This window comes from Scyliorhinus torazame, chromosome 3, assembly GCF_047496885.1.
Source record: "Scyliorhinus torazame isolate Kashiwa2021f chromosome 3, sScyTor2.1, whole genome shotgun sequence".
In the NCBI taxonomy this organism is placed as follows: domain Eukaryota; kingdom Metazoa; phylum Chordata; class Chondrichthyes; order Carcharhiniformes; family Scyliorhinidae; genus Scyliorhinus; species Scyliorhinus torazame.
Window position 1 is genome coordinate 350,324,935 of NC_092709.1, and position 22,268 is coordinate 350,347,202.

Sequence of the window (22,268 nt, forward strand, 5' to 3'; positions counted from 1 at the left end):
TTGTTACATATTGTCTGTGAAAATTGTGATAAATTGTGTGTCTGACAATTGTTATGTATTGTGTGTGAAGATTGTTATATATTGTGTGTGTGAAAATTGTTATATATTGTGTGTGTGAAAATTGTTATATATTGTGTGTATGAAGTTTGTTATGTATTGTGTGTGTGAAAATTGTTATATATTGTGTGTATGAAGATTGTTATGTATTGTGTGTGTGATGATTGTTCTATACGTTATGTGTGAAAATTGTTATATATTGTGTATGTGAAAATTGTTATATATTGTGTATGTGAAAATTGTTATATATTGTGTATGTGAAAATTGTTATATATTGTGTATGTGAAAATTGTTATATATTGTGTATGTGAAGATTGTTATATATTGTGTGTGTGAAAATTGTTATATATTGTGTATGTGAAAATTGTTATATATTGTGTATGTGAAGATTGTTATATATTGTGTGTGTGAAAATTGTTCTATACGTTATGTGTGAAAATTGTTATATATTGTGTATGTGAAAATTGTTATATATTGTGTATGTGAAAATTGTTATATATTGTGTATGTGAAAATTGTTATATATTGTGTATGTGAAGATTGTTATATATTGTGTGTGTGAAAATTGTTATATATTGTGTATGTGAAAATTGTTATATATTGTGTATGTGAAGATTGTTATATATTGTGTGTGTGAAAATTGTTATATATTATGTATGTGAAAATTGTTATATATTGTGTATGTGAAAATTGTTATACATTGTGTATGTGAAAATTGTTATATATTGTGTGTGTGAAGATTGTTATATATTGTGTGTGTGACAATTATTATATATTGTATGTGAAAATTGTTATATATTGTGTATGTGAAGATTGTTATATATTGTGTGTGTGAAAATTGTTATACATTGTGTATGTGAAAATTGTTATATATAGTGTATGTGAAAATTGTTATATATTGTGTATGTGAAAATTGTTATATATTGTGTATGTGAAAATTGTTATATATTGTGTATGTGAAGATTGTTATATATTGTGTGTGTGAAAATTGTTATATATTGTGTATGTGAAGATTGTTATATATTGTGTATGTGAAAATTGTTATATATTGTGTATGTGAAGATTGTTATATATTGTGTATGTGAAAATTGTTATATATTGTGTATGTGAAGATTGTTATATATTGTGTGTGTGAAAATTGTTATATATTGTGAATGTGAAAATTGTTATATATTGTGTATGTGAAAATTGTTATACATTGTGTATGTGAAAATTGTTTTGTATTGTGTGTGAAGATTGTTATATATTGTGTGTGTGATGATTGTTAAATATTGTCTGTGAAGATTGTGATAAATTGTGTGTCTGACAATTGTTAGATATTGTGTGTGATGATTGTTATACATTGTGTGATGATTGTTACATATTGTGTGTGTGATGATTGTTACATATTGTCTCTGAAAATTGTGATAAATTGTGTGTCTGACAATTGTTATGTATTGTGTGTGAATATTGTTATATATTGTGTGTGTGAAGATTGTTATGTATTGTGTCACGTGATGATTGATAAATATTGTCTGTGAAGATTGTGATAAATTGTGTGTCTGACAATTGTTAGATATTGTGTGTGTGATGATTGTTATACATTGTGTGTGTGACAATTGTTGTATATTGTATGTGTGAAGATTGTTATATATTGTGTCACGTGATGATTGATAAATATTGTCTGTGAAGATTGTGATAAATTGTGTGTCTGACAATTGTTAGATATTGTGTGTGACGATTGTTATACATTGTGTGACGATTGTTATATATTGTGTGTGTGATGATTGTTACATATTGTGTGTGTGATGATTGTTACATATTGTCTCTGAAAATTGTGATAAATTGTGTGTCTGACAATTGTTATGTATTGTGTGTGAATATTGTTATATATTGTGTGTGTGAAGATTGTTATGTATTGTGTGTGTGAAGATTATTATATATTGTGTGTGAAGATTGTTAAATATTGTGTGTGTGAAGATTGTTGTATATTGTGTGTGTGAAGATTATTATATATTGTGTGTGAAGATTGTTAAATATTGTGTGTGTGAAGATTGTTATATATTGTGTGTGTGATGATTGTTCTACACTTTATGTGTGAAAATTGTTACATATTGTGTGTGTGAAAATTGTTATATATTGTGTATGTGAAAATTGTTATATATTGTGTGTGTGAAGATTATTATATATTGTGTGTGTGAAGATTGTTAAATATTGTGTGTGTGAATATTGTTATATATTGTGTGTGTGAAGATTGTTATGTATTGTGTGTGTGAAGATTATTATATATTGTGTGTGAAGATTGTTAAATATTGTGTGTGTGAAGATTGTTATATATTGTGTGTGTGATGATTGTTCTATACTTTATGTGTGAAAATTGTTACATATTGTGTGTGTGAAAATTGTTATATATTGTGTATGTGAAAATTGTTATATATTGTGTGTGAAGATTGTTATATATTGTGTGTGTGACAATTGTTATATATTGTATGTGTGAAGATTGTTATATATTGTGTGTGTGAAAATTGTTATATATTGTGTGTGAAGATTGTTATGTATTGTGTGTGAAGATTGTTACATATTGTATGTGTGAAAATTGTTATATATTGTGTGTGTGAAAATTGTTATATATTGTGTGTGTGAAAATTGTTATATATTGTGTGTGTGAAGATTGTTATGTATTGTGTGTGAAGATTGTTAAATATTGTGTGTGTGAAGATTGTTATATATTGTGTGTGTGATGATTGTTTTATACTTTATGTGTGAAGAATGTTATATATTGTGTGTGAAGATGATTATATATTGTGTGTGTGAAGATTGTTATATTTTGTGTGTGTGATGATTGTTCTATACTTTATGTGTGAAGAATGTTATATATTGTGTGTGTGAAAATTGTTATATAATGTCTATGTGAAGATTGTTATATATTGTGTGTGTGATGATTGTTATATATTGTGTGTGTAAAGATTGTTATATATTGTGTGTGACAATTGTTATACATTTTGTGTGTGAGATTGTTATATATTGTGTGTGTGAAGATTGTTATATATAGTGTGTGACAATTGTTATACATTTGTGTGTGAAGATTGTTATATATTGTGTGTGACAATTGTCATACATTTGTGTGTGAAGATCGTTATATATTGTGTGTATGATGATTGTCGTATATTGTGTGTGTGAGATTGTTGTATATTGTGTGTGTGAGATAGTTATATATTGTGTGTGTGATGATTGTTATATATTTTGTGTGTGATGATTGTTATATATTGTGTGTGTAAAGATTGTTATATATTGTTATATATTGTGTGTGACAATTGTTATACATTTGTGTATGACGATTGTTATATATTGTGTGTGTGGTGATTGTTATATATTGTGTGTGACAATTGTTATACATTTGTGTGTGAAGATCGTTATATATTGTGTGTATGATGATTTTCGTATATTGTGTGTGTGAGATTGTTATATATTGTGTGTGAAGTTTGTTATATATTGTGTGAAGTTTGTTATATATTGTGTGTGTGATGATTGTTATATATTTTGTGTGTGACGATTGTTATATATTGTGTGTGTAAGGATTGTTATATATTGTTATATATTGTGTGTGACAATTGTTATACATTTTGTGTGTGAGATTGTTATATATTGTGTGTGTGAGATTGTTATATATTGTCTGTGAAGATTGTGATAAATTGCGTGTCTGACAATTGTTATATATTGTGTGTGTGATGATTGTTATACATTGTGTGTGTGACAATTGTTATATATTGTATGTGTGAAGATTGTTATATATTGTGTCACGTGATGATTGTTAAATATTGTCTGTGAAGATTGTGATAAATTGTGTGTCTGACAATTGTTAGATATTGTGTGTGACGATTGTTATACATTGTGTGACGATTGTTATATATTGTGTGTGTGATGATTGTTATATATTGTCTGTGAAAATTGTGATAAATTGTGTGTCTGACAATTGTTATGTATTTTGTGTGTGAAGATTGTTATATATTGTGTGTGTGAAGATTGTTATATATTGTGTGTGTGAAGATTGTTATATATTGTGTGTGTGAAGATTATTATATATTGTGTGTGTGAAGGTTGTTATATATTGTGTGTGGGATGATTGTTATATATTGTTTGTGTGAAGATTGTTATATAGTGTGTGTGAAGATTGTTATATATTGCGTGTGAAGATTGTTCAATATTATGTGTGAAGATTGTTCAATATTATGTGTGAAGATTGTTATATATTGTGTGTGATGATTGTTCAATATTGTGTGTGAAGATTGTTATACATTGTGTGTGCGAAGATTTTTATATAATGTGTGTGAAGATTGTTATATATTGCGTGTGAAGATTGTTCAATATTGTGTGTTAAGATTGTTATATATTGTGTGTGAACATTGTTATATATTGTGTGTGATGATTGTTCAATATTGTGTGTGAAGATTGTTATACATTGTGTGTGAAGATTGTTATATATTGTGTGTGAAGATTGTTATATATTGTCTGTGTGAAGATTGTTATATATTGTGTGTGAAGATTGTTATATATTGTGTGTGTGAAGATTGTTATATATTGTGTGTGTTGATTGTTCAATATTGTGTGTGAAGATTGTTATACATTATGTGTGAAGATTGTTATACATTGTGTGTGAAGATTGTTATATATTGCGTGTGAAGATTGTTCAATATTGCGTGTTAAGATTGTTATATATTGTGTGTGAACATTGTTATATATTGTGTGTGAAGATTGTTATATATTGCGTGTGTGAAGATTGTTATATATTGTATGTGAAAATTGTTATATATTGTGTGTGTGAAGAATGTTATATATTGTGTGTGAAGTTTGTTATATATTGTGTGTGTGAAGATTGTTATATATTGTGTGTGTGAAGTTTGTTATATATTGTGTGTGTGAAGATTGTTATATATTGTGTGTGTGAAGAATGTTATATATTGTGTGTGAAGTTTGTTATATATTGTGTGTGTGAAGTTTGTTATATATTGTGTGTGTGAAAATTGTTATATATTGTGTGTGTGGAGATTGTTATATATTGTGTGTGTGAAGAATGTTATATATTGTGTGTGAAGTTTGTTATACATTGTGTGTGTGAAGATTGTTATATATTGTGTGTGTGAAGATTGTTATATATTGTGTGTGTGATGATTGTTATATATTGTGTGTAAAGATTGTTATATATTGTTATTTATTGTGTGTGACAATTGTTATACATTTGTGTGATGATTTTTTTATATTGTGTGTGATGATTGTTATATATTGTGTGTGGGAGATTGTTATATATTGTATCTGTTAACATTGTTATACATTGTGTGTGTGAAGATTATTATGTATTGCGTGTGTGAAGATTGTTATACATTGTCTGTGTGAAGATTGTTATACATTGTGCGTGTGAAGATCGTTATATATTGTGTGTGAAGATTATGTATTGTGTGAGTGAAGAGTGTTATACATTGTGTGTGACGATTGTTATACATTGTGTGTGAAGATTGTTATACATTGTGTGTGAAGATTGTTATACATTGCATGTAAAGATTATGTAATGCGTGTGTGAAGGTTGTTTTACATTGTGTGTGAAGATTGTTATACATTGTGTGTGAAGATTGTTATATATTATGTGTGAAGATTATTGTGTGAGTGAAGAGTGTTATACATTGTGTGTGAAGATTGTTATACATTGTGTGTGAAGATTGTTATACATTGTGCGTGAAGATTGTTATACATTGTGTGTGAAGATTGTTATACATTGTGTGTGAAGATTGTTATACATTGTGTGTGAAGATTGTTATATATTATGTGTGAAGATTATTGTGTGAGTGAAGAGTGTTATACATTGTGTGTGAAGATTGTTATACATTGTGTGTGAAGATTGTTATACATTGTGTGTGAAGATTGTTATACATTGTGTGTGAAGATTGTTATACATTGTGTGTGAAGATTCTTATATATTGTGTGTGAAGATTATGTATTGTGTGTGTGAAGATCGTTATATGTTGTTTAAGTGAAGATTGTTATGATGGGAGGCATGGTGGCACAATGGTTAGCACTGCTGTCTCACAGCGCTAGGGACCCGTGTTTGATTTCCACCTTTGATTACTTTCTGTGTGGGGTCTGCACATAATCCCCGTGTGTGTGTGGGGTTCCTTCGGGTGCTCCGGTTTCCTCCCACAGTCCAAAGGTGTGCAGGTTACAGAGTGGGAAATAGGGCGGAGGTAGGGTGGTCATTTGAGGGGTCAGTGAAGACTCAATGGTCTGAGTGGCCTCTTTCTACACTGTCGGGATTCTATGAGTCTATGATATATAGTGTGTGAAGATATATTGTGTGTGGAAAAACTGTTATGTATTGTGTGTGTGGGTAGCACAGTGGTTAGCACTGTGGCTTCACAGCGTTCAGGGTCCCAGGTTCGATTCCCGACTTGGGTCACTGTCTGTGCGGAGTCTGCACATTCTCCCCGTGTCTGCGTGGGTTTCCTCCGGGTGCTCCGGTTTCCTCCCACAATTCCTGAAAGACGTGCTATTAGGTAATTTGGACATTCTAAATTCTCCCTCTGTGTACCCGAACAGGCGCCGGAGTGTGGCGACTTGGGGCTTTTCACAATAGCTTCATTGCAGTGTCAATGTAAGCCTGCTTGTGACAATAAAGATTATTATATATTGTGTGTGTGAAGATGGTTAGATATTGTGTGTGAAGGTTATATATTGTGTAGAAGATTGTTTTGTATTGTGTGTGAAGATTGTTATATAGTGTATGTGTGGTGTATGTGTGACTATTTTTATGTAATGTGTTTGTGAAGATTATTATATATGTGTGCCTGATGGTTGGAATATATATGTGGGTGTGATGATTGTTGTAGGTGATTTTGTGAAAGTTGTTGTACAAATATGTGTGAAGTTTTCTTTATCTTGTGCGTGTGATGGATTTTATATCTGGTCTGTGTGAAGATTGCTAAATCGTGAGCGTGAAGGTTGTTATATGTGTGTATGTGAAGGATGATGTGGAGATGCCGGCGTTGGACTGGGGTGAGCACAGCAAGAAGTCTTACAACACCAGGTTAACGTCCAACAGATTCCTTCACCTGAGGAAGGAGCAGCGCTCCGGAAGCTAGTGTTTGAAACAAACCTGTTGGACTTTAACCTGGCGTTGTAAGACTTCTTACTATGTGAAGGATGTTATAGATGTTTGTGAATGCTGTTTTATATTGTGCGAGGATTCGCAATAAAGTGGATGAATTAATCACGCAAATAGATGTATACAGGTTTGATATAGTTGGCATTACAGAGACATGTCTGCAGGTTGACCAGGGATGGGAATTGAACATCCTGGGCTATTCAACATTTAGGAAGGAAGAGGTGATGGGGTTGCATTGCTGGTTAAAGAGGGAGTTCACGCAATAGTGAGGATGGATATTAGCTCCGTTAATGTGGAATCTGGATGGGTCGAGTTGTGAAAAATCAAGGGGCAAAACATGTTATTGGGCGTTGTATACAGACCCCCAAACTGTCGTGGTAATGCTGGGAATAGTATTAAACAGGGAGTTATGAGATAAAGGGTCAAATTGGTCACAATACCGCAGAGGAGGAATTCTTGCAGTGTAAACGGGGATGGTTGTCTGAACCAATAAGTTGTGGAACCAACTAGAGAGCAGGCCTTCCCAGACTAGGTACCGTGTAATGAGAACAGAATCATTGGCAATCTAGTTGTGTGAGACCCCCTTAGGGATGAGCGAACATAATATCATAGAATTTTTCATCCAGATGGAGAGTGATGTTAGTTAATTCTGAGACTGGGATCCTGAATCTTAATAAAATAAACGACGATGGTATGAGTCGCGAGTTGGCTATGACGGATTGGGGAATGTTACTTAACGGGTTGATGGTGGATGGGCAATGGCGAATATTCAAAGAGCGCATGGGTGAACTGCAACAACTGATTATTCTTCTCTGGCACAAAAGTAAAACAGGAAAGATGGCCAATCCATGGCTTACAAGGTAAATTAGGGATAGTATTTCATCCAAGGAAGAGGCATACAAATTGGTTGGTAAAAACAACAGACCTGAGGATTGGGAACAATTCAGGATTCAGCAAAGGAGGAAAAATGGATTGATTAAGAAGGGAAAATAGAGTAAATGCAGGGAGCATAAAAACTAATTGTAAAGATTTCTGTAGGTATGTGAAGAGAAAACGATTCGTGAAGACGAATGTAGATCTCTTACAGTCAGAAACGGGAATTCATAATGGGGAACAAAGAAATTGCTGAGCAACTAAATACACACCTTGGTTCTATTTTCATAAATGAGGAGGCTGAATAGTCCAATCCTGGATGCGCAGGTTTGGCAGGTGGTGTTTGATGGGGTGGGTGGGTGGGACGCTCTGGATTCTGTGCTCTCCTTCTGCTGTTTACGCTTTGCCTCTGCGTGCTCCACTCTCCGGCGCTCAAGGCGATTGGCGCCCTCGTGGATGTTTTTTCTCCAGTTTGTGCGTTCTAAGGCAAGCGATTCCCACGTGTTGGTGGGGATGATGCATTTATTTAGGGAGAGTGTGCTTGTGGCGTTTCCTCTGTCCTCTGAGCGATCGCTTGTCATTGCGGAGCTCGGAGTAGAGCACCTGTTTCCGAAGTCTTGTGTCGGGCATGCGGGCAATGTGGCCCGCCCACCGCAGCTGGTCGAGTGTGACCAGTGCCTCGATTCTGGGGATATTGGTCTGGGAGAGGACGCTCACGTTGGAACGCCTACCTGCCAGTGGATTTGCAGGGCTTTGCGGAGGCAGTGTTGGTGATACGTCTCCAAGGGTTTGAGGTGTCTGCTGCACGTTGTCCATGTTTCTGATGTATACAGGGGGGAGGGGACCACGGCTGCTCTCCAGACCATGAGCTTGGTGCTGGGTGTGAGGTCTCGGTCTACGAATACTCCGTTCCTCAGGTGTCTATAGACTGCACTGGCACATTGGAGCCGATGCTGGATTTTGTTGTCAATGTCTGCTCGCACCGAAAGAAAGCTCCCGAGGTGTGGGAAATAATCCACATTGTCCAAGGGCTCACGGTGGATCTTGATGGTTGGAGGACAGTTTTGTGAGGCAGGAGTGGGCTGGTAGAGACCCTTCGTTTTCCGGATGTTTAGTCTGAGGCCCATTCTCGAGAATGATTTGTAGCTCGGCTTCTGAATGCGCGTGATCTGTGTACTGGAGCTCAATGACTGAGGTTGGCGTGATCTTGGTTCTGGTCTGGAGCCTTCGGAGGTTGAACAGTTTCCCGCTTGTCTGGTAGGTTCGCTCATGAGCATATCAGGTGCAGACTTCAGCCGGATCCTTTGTGGGGTCTTCATCTTCGTGAGAATGGAAAATCCAACCTCGTACATGTAGTTCGTTGTGAAGGGCAAGAGCAACAAAATGCTTATTTTACTCAGCACTGGATACTTGTGAGAAATGCTACTCCAGAGTGCTGGCAGCCTCATGGACTTATGGTATGTTTTTTTATGTGGTGTCACAGATCAGGTTCAGCAGCTCAGTCTTTTCATTTAGAGTCAGCTGTAAGTTAATAACTGACTCTGGGTCTCAACATCAAAAAGGATTTTTCACCCTTCCCTTCTCTTTCAAAATCTTTAACTTCTCCTCTCATTTTCCAGTACTTCCCTGCATACAACACACATTGGGTTTGTATCCTTATTTGCACTGGCACAATTGACAAAACCATACATCTTTATACTGTTTTGTTCCCGAGTTACGTTTCTTCTTTGTAGGCTGTTAACCAGAGGCCCTGGATCTTTGTACAGAGCTAACACCAGCACTGCTCTGTCCTGCACTGAACTCTCCTGGGCAGCTCTCTCCAGCAGATCCAGATGTGAGATCCTGGCCAGTACGTACACTGCCTAGTTGTGTCCCTGGCAGAGGAGTGCTCACAGCCTCATTTCCTCATTTGAAATGCCGGAGGTGTCCCAAATTTTGAAAAATCCTTGTCTACACCCTGAGCTCTGGAATTCCCTCCCTCATTTGCTCCACCTCTCCAATTCGCTTTACTCCTTTCAGACACTATTTAAAACCTATCTCTATCAACAAGCTTGAGGCCTCATATTTCCCTGTGTAACTCCCTGTGTCTGTGTATTTACATTGTGCATTTATGTATGTTCTATGTTTTCTCAGGTATGGAACAATCTGCCTGGACTTCACGCAGAACAATACCTTTGCGTGTACCTCGGTACACAAGGGCAGCACGGTAGCACGGTGGTTAGCACAGCTGCCTCACAGTGCCAGGGTCCCAGGTTCGATTCCCGGCTCGGGTCACTGTGCGGAGTCTGCACATCCTCCCCGTGTCTGCGTGGGTTTCCTCCGGGTGCTCCGGTTTCCTCCCACAGTCCAAAGACGCGCAGGTTAGGGTGGATTGGCCGTGATAAATTGCCCTTCGCGTCCGAAAAAGGTTAGGTGGGGTTACGGGGATCGGGTGGAGGTGTAGGGATAGGGTGGAGGTGTGGGCTTGGGTAAGGGGTGCTCTTTCCAAGGGCTGGTGCAGACTCGATGGGCCGAGTGGCCTCCTTCTGCACTGTAAATTCTGTGACACGCGGCAATAAATTCAATCCAGTGTGTTCTGCACGTAACTTGTGGGTGTACCTAATAATAGTAATGATAACCTTTACTGTCACAAGCAGGCTTACATTAACACTGCAATGAAGTTACTGTGATGTCCCCGCCACATGGGCTGCAGCGGTTCAAGAAGGCAGCTTTCTGAAGGGCAATCAGGAGCGGGCAATACTTGCTGGGGTGGCGATGTCCACAACCCTTGAAAGAATACAAAGTGATGAATGGGTGCTGTGTGAGCTGTTTATCTGACACCCGTTGTGTACTGTCTGGCTGTGGGTCCTTCAGGCCACAATTACTGATTATCTCTTTGAGCCTGTGTGTGCTTTGAATTTAACAGGGGATAAATTCGGAAATAATAAAAAAGCAACTCTGACAAAAGAAGGCCATGAGCTAAACAATGCTCGACTGGCTGAAGGCAAACGCCCTTGTCCCAGTCTTTTCCTTCAGGTAACAAAAGATCATTAAACTGGGATTATTGCCCCACCTGTGTTGTAGTTCAGATGTGTTTCCAGGTGATGGTCTCTCTACCTGTCTGAACCCTTCGAAACTTGTCAGGAAACAAACCCAGCCCAGTCACTAACTGGTAAATGGGGAGAGTCTGAGAACATCACAGAGAGGGTCAATTAAATGTTTAACCAGCTGGAAAAGAGGTCATTAATTCTTATTTCAATATTTAATGATTAATCTGCAATAAATCAGATCTCCTTGGGCCCTGCTTGCATCCTGTGCTCCTTCCCAGTGCCCACTCCAGTTCATGGATCCCTCGTTACTCTGGACCAGGCCCGTGGTCTCGCTCTGGGGTCGAGGCTGGGCTGGGCTCAGTGGTGGGGTTTAAAGTCTATTTTCCACTCCGCTGAACCGCAGCGCTGGAACGTGTTCAATCTCTGATCTCCTGCCGGTTCCACGATGTGGAGCGAAGGCGTGCGTGGGCGGAGCAGAAGCTCTTCAAAGTTGAAAGGGAGGTGCAGCTGGGTGTTAAGCTGTAACAATGTCTGCAATGCACGCACCTTGTGTCTCTGGGCATCTTACTGCAGCCTTTCCCGAAATATTACTGAGGTCAGCTTCACGCACAAGCCCAGTTGCACTGAAAGGACTCTTACCCTGCTGCCTCCTCTTCATTATTGTTAGTGCTGAGTCAAGGCTGAGGGAGACAGTTTTTTAATCAGTAATGGAATCGAGGGTTATAGGGATAAAGCGGGAAAGCGGAGTTGAGGATTATCATTTCAGATCAGTCATGGCGGAGCCAAATTGCCTCACTCTGCTCTTACCTCTTATGGCCTTATGGCCTAGTGCTGGTTCATAGAACATACAGTGCAGAAGGAGGCCATTCGGCCCATCGAGTCTGCACCGACCCACTTAAGCCCTCACTTCCCCCTATCCCCGTAACCCAATAACCCCTCCTAACCTTTTTGGTCACTAAGGGCAATTTATCATGGCCAATCCACCTCACCTGCATGGTTTGGACTAGTTCAGTTGGCAGTACTGTCTTAGTCATCAAGGCGAGAGGTTCAACTCCTACTCTACTAACTTCATCACATATCTAGGCTGACAGTTCAGTGCACCACCGAGGGAATGCTGCACTGTTGGCTGCCTGTCTTTTGGACAAAGTAGAGGCAGGGTCTGCTGTCTCAATAGACATGTAAGATCCCACAGCACTACATTAAAGAAGAGGAGGGGCCCTCTCCCTCAATGGACAGATCAAAGAACGAAGAACAAAGGACGGTACAGCACAGGAACAGGCCCTTCGGCCCTCCAGGCCTGTGCCGATCACAATGCCCTAACTAAAATAAAACCTTCTGCCCTCACTCGGTCCGTATCCCTCTATTTCCTCCCTATCCAGATGACTCGTAAATGTTGCTAATGTGCCTGTTTCCACCACATCCTCTGGCAGCGCGTTCGAGGCACCCACCACTCTGCGTGAAAAGCCTACCCCGCGCATCTCCCTTAAACTTTCCCCCTCTCACCTTGAACCTCTGCCCCCCCCCCCGGTAATTGACACTTCCACCTTTGGAAAAAGCCTCTGACTATCCACCCTTGTCTTTGCCTCTCATTATTTTGTAGACCTCCATCAGATCTCCCCTCAGCCTCCATCTTTCCAGTGAAAGCTTGTCATGATCACATGGTTCTCTATGAGTACTTGTTATATTCAAAACGGCTGCTGTGTTTCCTCCATCACAAAGTGACCACACTTCAAAAATATTTCATTGGCTGTGAAATGCTTTGGGGGTATCCCTGAGATCCCAACAGCACTGTACAAATGTGAGTCTTCCTTTCTCCTATTTAAAAGTTTATAGCATGGGGATCTCTACAATAATCCCCATTTTCCATGCTTTGAGGTGACACTGTCAGTCATGATCACTGCTGGATCACCGGGCGGCATGGTGGCACAGTGGTTAGCACTGTTGCTTCACAGCTCCAGGGTCCCAGGTTCGATTCCCGGCTTGGGTCACTGTCTGTGCGGAGTCTGCACCTTCTCCCCGTGTGTGCGTGGGTTTCCTCCGGGTGCTCCGGTTTCCTCCCACAAGTCCCGAAAGACGTGCTTGTTGGGTGAATTGGACATCTGTGTACCCGAACAGGCGCCGGAGTGTGGCGACTAGGAGCTTTTCACAGTAACTTCATTGCAGTGTTAATGTAAACCTACCTGTGACAATAATAAAGATTATTATTATAATTATCTCTCTCCCTCTCTCCTCTTCCCACCTCTGGCCGACTCTTCAATTCTCACTCTCTTTCTCTTTCCCACGTTCTCTTCATCTATAAGTTGTAATTAACTTTTCCCTTTCCCACGTTCTTTTTTTAATGGTTTTGTCATTTCACGTTGGCACTTTTTTGTCTCCTTTTTAACGTTCTGTGTTTTTGCCGTGTGGTTTCACCTCCCTCCACTCTCAGAGTCGCCCTTCCCTCTGCCGGATCCTGTTGTCTGGATTCTGTCCGGAATCATATGGGTTTTTTTTGGGTGGGGGGGGCTGCGGTGGTATCTGTTGCTGTTTTCAGCTCCGTCTCGCTGACCTGCAACCTCTCCTGAACCATCCTTCACCCCGGCTAGACATGCAGTTAATGAGAACCATTTATTCTTTGCCAACATGCTCCCTCGCTCTCCTCACTTCATTCAGCCTGCGTGCAACACACTCCCTTAATCAGCTTCTGCAGCCCCTCAAACATTCACGTTTAACATCTCAATCTGCGGGAGGGAAGATTTGGGGTTTTTTTTGAAGGGACGGGGTCGGAATGCAATCATGTCAATTAAAGCCAATAGTTATTAATTAATATTTATTCACAACGACCAATCGTTAAGCAGAACAAATAGCTTGACACCAGTGTGAAATAGGAGCCCTTGGCAATGATTAACTGGTCCATTATTTTTGTTGCTGAAGAGATTGTTTTAATTTCTTCAGCAGCTTTGGTTGAGAAGGTGGAGAGCAGGGTGAGGAAGGGTAGATTGTGGGGTGGGGGGTTTTGGTGGCTTTGCAGAGTGAGCAGACAGAGTTCCAGACCCCGACCCACACACACACGCACACACACAGCCTCCCCTTGGGGAGTCCCGACATGTCCTGCTTTCCAATTCAGCTCACCAATACTCCCGGGGGCGTTTTCAAACTCACTTTGATAGACTGAGCCGCAACACGGTCTTTGCCCCTTATCCCACCTGGGGATCCACCACCCCACCCCACCCATCCCCATCATTTTAACATGACATTTACCGTCCCAACAAACACGGAAATGCCACAATAACGGCACAGTAAGAAGTCTCACAACACCAGGTTAAAGTCCAACAGGTTTATTTGGAATCACTAGCTTTCGGAGCGCTGCTCCTTCATCATGTGGCCGGCACTTCGTCATCGGAGGCCGGCATTTATGTGGCGCCATTGTTGGAGTAAGTCTCGTTCCAAGTCCCTCGCGCAGCATTTGTCTGGAAGGTACGTGAGGAAGTGTCCAGACAGACAACCGCAATTCCAGAACTTGGGACCCAGGCCCCTGAAGAATGCACCAGTATTAAATTGAAACCGGTCCCGTCCACTCAAAACGCACAACTGCACCCAGTGTAAAAACCCAACCCTTGGAGTCTCGATGACCCATTAGCTCCCTCCTTTCTCTCTCCACGGGTGCTGTCCGACCTGCTGAGGTGGTCCAGCATTTTCTGTTTCGGATTCCAGCATCCGCAGTGATTTGCTTTCATCCCAGGGGTTAAAACCCCATCTGGTTCAGTAATGTCCTTTAAGGAAGAAAGGACATCTGTCCTTACCTGGTCCTGGCTTGCACCTGACTCCTCATTACCCTCAGGGATGAGCAGTCACTACTAGTGATGCCTACATCCCAGGGCAGCACGGTAGCATAGTGGTTAGCACAATTGCTTCACAGCTCCAGGGTCCCAGGTTAGATTCCGGCTTGGTTCTCTGTCTGTGCGGAGTCTGCACGTCCTCCCCGTGTGTGCGTGGGTTTCCTCGGGGTGCTCCGGTTTCCTCCCACAGTCCAAAGATGTGCAGGTTAGGTGGATTGGCCATGCTAAATTGTCCTCAGTGTCCAAAATTGCCCTTAGTATTGGGTGGGGTTACTGGGTGATGGGGATAGCGTGGGGTGTGGGCTTGGGTAGGGTGCTCTTTCTAAGACTCGATGGGCCAAATGGCCTCCTTCTGCACTGTAAATTCTATGAAATCTATGAATTGAATACAAAATATTGAATATAAAATGAGTGTCGTTAAGCAGAAATACACAGTTCCTTCTATTTCTTTCATTCCCTTCCTTTTAATGTTTCTCTCTTTGCCTCTTTCTTACCCACCACCTCCACCTGTTCCCCCCCCCCCCCCCCCCCACTCTGGTTTCTGTATTTGTATCTATAAATGGGGATATACCGTGGGTATAACCGCCAAACGTATGTGGCAATATGGGGCAGTATATTCTTTCTCACTTAAATCGTGTCTTTTGTCTCTATCTTATTGGGAGGATGTCCCACGGCAAGTTGGAGGCAGCGAGGTTCCTTGCTGAAGTGTTGTGACAGGCACAACTACAGGCGACAGCACCATGCTATTGTTTACCCACTGAATTCAAAATGTTTCTTTATTGCTGTATAATTATTTTAAATGGCGTTGTCACTGTTTCAGTTTCCCCGTGCCCTGTTCCTGGGGAAATCGGAATGAATGGTCACGCCGCCAAGATGTTGCTCTCTGCCCTCTGAGGGGCGGACCCGTGCCGATCCACACCGTCCATCAAAAATAAGAAAGCAAAATGTTTCAACCTTCCCTCATTTACAAGTAGAAGATACTATCTGACTGTCAGTGATGGTTTGCTTCAGGTTAGTTCAGGCATTTAAATTCTGTTTTAATTTCCTGGCAGTGATACATTGAGTCTCAGCCCTGCTGGCTCAGTCTGAGGGAGGTCACCCAGGCTGAGAGGCTCATACTCCCCTCCCTCCCCCCCCCCCCCCCACTGCACCCACCCCCTCCTCCAGAGATTTCAGCGCATGTTCGCATCCCCCCCCCACCCCCCAGCAGTGTCTCAGTGCGGGGAATAGCTGCACTGTAGTGTGAGGGTGTGTGAATTGGCTGGTGCCTGTCCTACATTGTAACAATGACCACACTGAAAACATGTCTTTGGCTGTATCATACTTTGAAACATCCCATTGGCCAGTGTTTTTCAAACTTTTTTGTCCGGCCCCATTTTTACCAGCCAGCCATCGTTCGGGACCCACCCCGGTCGACCTTCACGACCCACGCCGGCCAACCTTCGCGACCCTCACCGGTCGACCTTCACGACCCTCACCGGTCGATCTTCACGACCCACACCGGCCGACCATCGCGGGGGCATTCTGGCTAAGTTTGCCGATGATACAAAGATAGGTGGAGGGGCAGGTAGTATGGAGGAGGTGGGGAGACTGCAGAAAGATTTAGACAGTTTAGGAGAGTGGTCCAAGAAATGGCTGATGAAATTCAACGCGGGCAAGTGCGAGGTCTTGCACTTTGGAAAAAAGAATAGAGGCATGGACTATTTTCTAAACGGTGACAAAATTCATAATGCTGAAGTGCAAAGGGACTTGGGAGTCCTAGTCCAGGATTCTCTAAAGGTAAACTTGCAGGTTGAGTCCATAATTAAGAAAGCAAATGCAATGTTATCATTTATCTCAAGAGGCTTGGAATATAAAAGCAGGGATGTACTTCTGAAGCTTTATAAAGCATTAGTTAGGCCCCATTTAGAATACTGTGAGCAATTTTGGGCCCCACACCTCAGGAAGGACATACTGGCACTGGAGCGGGTCCAGCGGAGATTCACACGGATGATCCCAGGAATGGTAGGCCTAACATACGATGAACGTCTGAGGATCCTGGGATTATATTCATTGGAGTTTAGGAGGTTGAGGGGAGATCTAATAGAAACTTACAAGATAATGAATGGCTTAGATAGGGTGGACGTAGGGAAGTTGTTTCCATTAGCAGGGGAGACTAGGACCCAGGGGCACATCCTTAGAATAAAAGGGAGTCACTTTAGAACAGAGATGAGGAGAAATTTCTTCAGCCAGAGAGTGGTGGGTCTGTGGAATTCATTGCCACAGAGGGCGGTGGAGGCCGGGACGTTGAGTGTCTTTAAGACAGAAGTTGATAAATTCTTGATTTCTCGAGGAATTAAGGGCTATGGAGAGAGAGCGGGTAAATGGAGTTGAAATCAGCCATGATTGAATGGTGGAATGGACTCGATGGGCCGAATGGCCTTACTTCCGCTCCTATGTCTTATGGTCTTATGCACCCACACCGGTCGACCTTCGCGACCCACCATTTTCACTTACCTGTAATGTGACGGGTTACCTGCTTGGTCCTCACTCGTTTGTTCTTCAATGTTACATTTCTTTTTTTTAATATTAATTTTGAGTACCCAATTCATTTTTTCCAATTAAGGGGCAACTTAGCGTGGCCAATCCACCTACCCTGCACATCTTTGGGCTGTGGGGGCGAAACCCACGCAGCCACGGGGTGAACGCGCCAACTCCACACGGACAGTGACCCGGAGCCGGGATCGAACCAGGGACCTCGGCGCCGTGAGGCTGCAGTGCTAACCACTGTGCCACCGTGCTGCCCCCCCAATGTTACATTTCTGATAGTGACTTCACCTGATGATTTAAGATCTCACTGCATCCGTTGAAAAAAATTAAGAGTTTTGTCCTCGAACTCGCTATGTTTAGTCTTCAAAATCGCTGGCTTTTAAAGCAGACCAAGGCAGGCCAGCAGCACGGTTCAATTCCCGTACCAGCCTCCCCGAACAGGCGCCGGAATGTGGCGACTAGGGGCTTTTCACAGTAACTTCATTTGAAGCCTACTTGTGACAATAAGCGCTTTTCATTTCATTTCATTTCAAATGCCTTTGACGTTTTGAGGGTTTTAATCTTTCTTTTGCCGGTACCTCCCTGCATGTAACACACATGGACCTTACATCCTGATTAGCAGTGGCACATTTAATAAACCCACCCCTCAAGTAACCATCTTCATGCTGCTTTGTTTCTGTTTTCAGCTTCTTCTTCATGGGTTGTCCGCCAGAGGCCCTGGAGCTCACTGCTGGCAGCGACAAAACGGAGGAATCTCTCTCTCATGCCCAGAGCACAAGTGATGTCAGTGTACGGGCCACGTGACCTGCTCTCCGTCGCCGCTACTGGAGGGAGGACTCCATCGATATATTAAAAGAATCTGCTCCTGGTTCAACGCGCTGACGTCAGGGGGGAGGCGATCTGCCTCACTGGGCTTCGGGCCTGCGCGCCGCTGAGGGGGGCAAGCCGGGTGGCGGCCGTTGGGCACTTCTTCCCGCAATCGGGAACGCGGCAACCGATGACTCACGACCCGCCCGCGGGTTGCGACCCTGACTTTGAAAATAGCTGCCATGGGCAATATTACATAAATGCAAATATTCCTTCCTTTTAAAATACCTGACCTATTACTGGTGGCCTTAACATGTTTACAATAAATAAGCTACTTACTGAGTTCAAACAGGTGAACCCTTCAGCATTTGTGAGCTACCCCACTGTGTAATTTGAGGGTCAGTGACATTATAATGTTTCTAAAGTCATTTGCAGTCATTTGAAAATGGGTTTCTCGCACGTGGTGGACTGAACATTTGTTATTCACATGTTGGCACGTTCGTTAAAACAAAAATGATTATTCTTCAGGCTAAGCCCATTTTACGCTGTAATCATCAAGCAGCAACATGATCTTTGATCTTTTAAAAATTATTTTATAAGGTGTGGGGATTGTCAGCATTTATTGCCCATTTCTAATTGCCCTTGATCTGAATGGCTCGGCCATTTCACAGGGTATCTTAGAGTCAACCACACTGCATGCTGGCCTTGAATCACTGGATTACTAATCGAGTGACATTACCACCATTGCCCTCCCCCCCCCCCACCTCAAATTAAATCACCATCTCCTCCTCTTGAACGTATCACAAAGCATTTTTTTAACGTGAATTTTCTTTTCATAATAAATAACTTTCTGGACTGTTGCAGATTCCCAGCAGATTTTACCGTCGGCGACAGGCCAAGGCAGAAACATGAGAAAACATCTCCTCTAAATTGGTGTCATTTGAGCCAAGATGCTAATTATGCCCCAAAGTGGGAACGTTCGGCCATCAGCTGGTCGTAGTCACATTGCCGTCTGTGAGAACTTTGATGTCTGTGAGTTTGCTTCCTACATTATAACAATGACTGCACTGAAAATATACATCTTTGGCTGTAACACACTTTGAAACGTCCCATGCAAATCTTTCTTCCTTTTAAAATACCTGACATATTACCCGACATAGGGCGCCACAGTGGTTAGCACTGTTGCCTCACAGCGCCAGAGTCCTGGGTTCAATTCCGGCCTTGGGTGCCTGTGCAGAGTCTGCACATCCTCCCCGTGTGGGCGTGGGTTTCCTCCGGGTGCTCCGGTTTCCAGTCCAAAGATGTGCAGGTTAGGTGGATTAGCCGTGCTAAATTACCCCTTAGTGCCCAGGGATGGGCAGGTTAGGTGCGGTCGCGGGGATAGGGCGGGGGAGTGGGCCTGGGTGGGGTGCTCTTTTGGAGGGTCGGTGCGGAGCCGATGGGCCGAATGGCCTCCTTCTGCACTGTAGAGATTCTACGGTTCTATGCTTACTGGTGGCCTTAACAGGTATACAATAAATAAGTCACTTACTGAGTTTGAACAGGTGAACCTTTCAGCATTTGCAAATTAGCCCACAGTGTAGTTTGAGGCTCAGTGACATTATAGTGTTTGTCTGAATTCAGTGTGAACCCCCCTCCTCTTTGCCCCACAGCTGTCAGGTTTGACTGGGTGGGAGGCTCTCTCACCTTGGTCTCCAAAAGGTTGTAGATTCAAGCCCATAATCTAGCCTGACACTCACCAACAAGCTCCATTTATATTGTGCCTTGGACATAAAATAAACTCCCAGGGTGAAACCCGACAAAGGTTGAGACTGAGCCAAGGAAGGAGATCTTAGGGGCGATAAATAACGGCCTGAACTTTCAGTTAGTATATCCAGATGCCTGTCAGTGCCCACGTTTAGGAGTACTTGGGAAATGACTGCTTAAACTGCCTGTGGCTGCAATGCAAAACTATGGAAAATACATTCTAAGGCCAGGAGCACTGGTGAGAACGTTATTCACAGACCTCCCTTACAGCTCATTTTGAACACTGCCAATCACTTTATTTTACAACTCCTGTTAATCATTCTTAACTCAGTGTGTCATTTGCACCAAAATCTACATTTAATTTTCTTAAATTTTATTAGAGATTGTAATGTCACTGTTCAAGAAATGTTGACAGCTTATTCTCTCTCAGTATTTTACGCCGCCTTTGTGTGGCCGTGCGGAGAGGGGTTACAACAGGAACCTGGACAAGGCCCAAGGGTCAATAACTCTGTGTGGGGACCAAAGAGCTTGAGGTGCAGTCCTCCGTCAGCTGTTTCTAAGCTGCTGTTAACACATTTGTAGTAAACACCGCGGTTACAACTGCAGGTCAAAGGCTAGGAATCCTGCAGAGAATAACTCACCTCCTGCCCCCCCCCCCCCCCCCCCCCCCCCCCCCCCCGCCGCCCCCCCCCCTCCGCAAGCCTGCCCACCATCTACAAGGCACAAGTCAGGAGTGTAACGGAATACTCTCCACTTGCCTGGATGAGTGCAGCTCCAACAACACTCAAGAAACTCGACACCATCCAGGACAAAGCAGCCCCGCTTGATTCGCTCCCCCTTCCACAAACATTCAAACCCTCCACCACCGACGAACAGTATCAGCCGTGTGTACCATCTACAAGATGCTCTGCAGCAACTCAGCAAGGTTCCTCAGGCAGCACCTTCCAAACCCACGACCACTACCATCTAGAAGGACAAGGGCAGCAGATACCTGGGAACCCCACCACCTGGAGGGTCCCCTCCAAGTCACTCACCACCCTGAACTTATAATAATAATAATATTTATTGGTGTCACAAGTAAGCTTACATTAACACTTCAATGACGTTACTGTGAAAAGCCCCCAGTCACCACATTCCGGCGCCTGTTCGGGTCACAGAGGGAGAATTCAGAATGTCCAAATCACCTAACAAGCATGTCTTTCAGGACTTGTGGGAGGAAACCGGAGCACCCGGAAGAAAAACTACGCAGACACGGGGAGAACGTGCAGACTTCACACAGACTGTGACCCAAGCCGGGAATCGAACCTGGGACCCTGGTGCCGTGAAGCAACAGTGCTAACCACTGTGCTACCGTGACTCCCTTCCTTGGAAATATATCGCCGTTCCTTTACTGCCGCTGGGGCAAAATCCTGGAACTCCCTCCCTAACAGCAGAGTGGGTGTACCTACACCTCAGGGACTGCAGCGGTTCAAGAAGGCAGCTCACCCCCCCCCCACCTTTTGAAGGGCAACTAGGGATGTGTAAACAAAAGAATGCTGGCCTAACCAGCGACCCTTTTAGCTTAGAGAACGAAAAATAATTAAATTAACTCTTGGGACAGAAAAAAATAAAAGGCTCCTGCTTCTGAGAGTAGGCCTTGGCTCAGATATGGTAGTGGTTACAGTGAAACAGGCTGCCCTGTGGGGGCGAATGCCTGTTCATTGGGAGGAGATATTAGAGTTCCTCTGTGTCTGCAGAACTGAACAGCCATTCAGCATAAAAACTGTGAATAAATAAGTAGGAATGAGAGATTTCTGTACACTGATTACAGATTAGCGTTATTTCATTCATTCTCTTGGTCTCTCTCACTCAATCTGTCTCCCTATCTCTTACATAGAAACATAGAAGCAGGAGATGGTCATTCAGCCATTCGAGCCTCCTCCGCCTCCTCCATGATTATAATCATGGCTGATCCTGCCCTTAATATAATATTAATCATAATCGCGTATTGTCACAAGTAGCTTCAATGAAGTTGCTGTGAAAAGCCCCTAGTCGCCACATTCCGGCGCCTGTTCGGGGAGGCCGGTACGGGAATTGAACCCGCACTACTGGCCTTGTTCTGCATTACAAGCCAGCTGTTTAGCCCACTGTGCTAAACCAGCCCCCGGATCGTCTCTGAAATGGAGAATCCCGCTCCTTTTCTTTACTAATTCTGATTTCCTTCAGCTCCTCACTGAAACCCGTGTGTCTCAGAACCCCCGGTACATTATTCCTGTCTCCCTTTGTGAAGACAAGCAAAGTA

General features: G+C 42.5%; 1 long non-coding RNA gene across 1 annotated transcript; it reads left to right on the plus strand.

Annotated features, from left to right (window-relative positions):
* The first annotated feature begins 8,761 nt into the window (after positions 1–8,761).
* LOC140409333 (uncharacterized) lies at positions 8,762–18,669 on the plus strand. Its single transcript, XR_011940323.1, has 4 exons — positions 8,762–10,310; positions 10,692–11,073; positions 15,726–15,916; positions 18,121–18,669. It is a non-coding gene; the product is annotated as an uncharacterized lncRNA (long non-coding RNA).
* Positions 18,670–22,268: the final 3,599 nt, after the last annotated feature.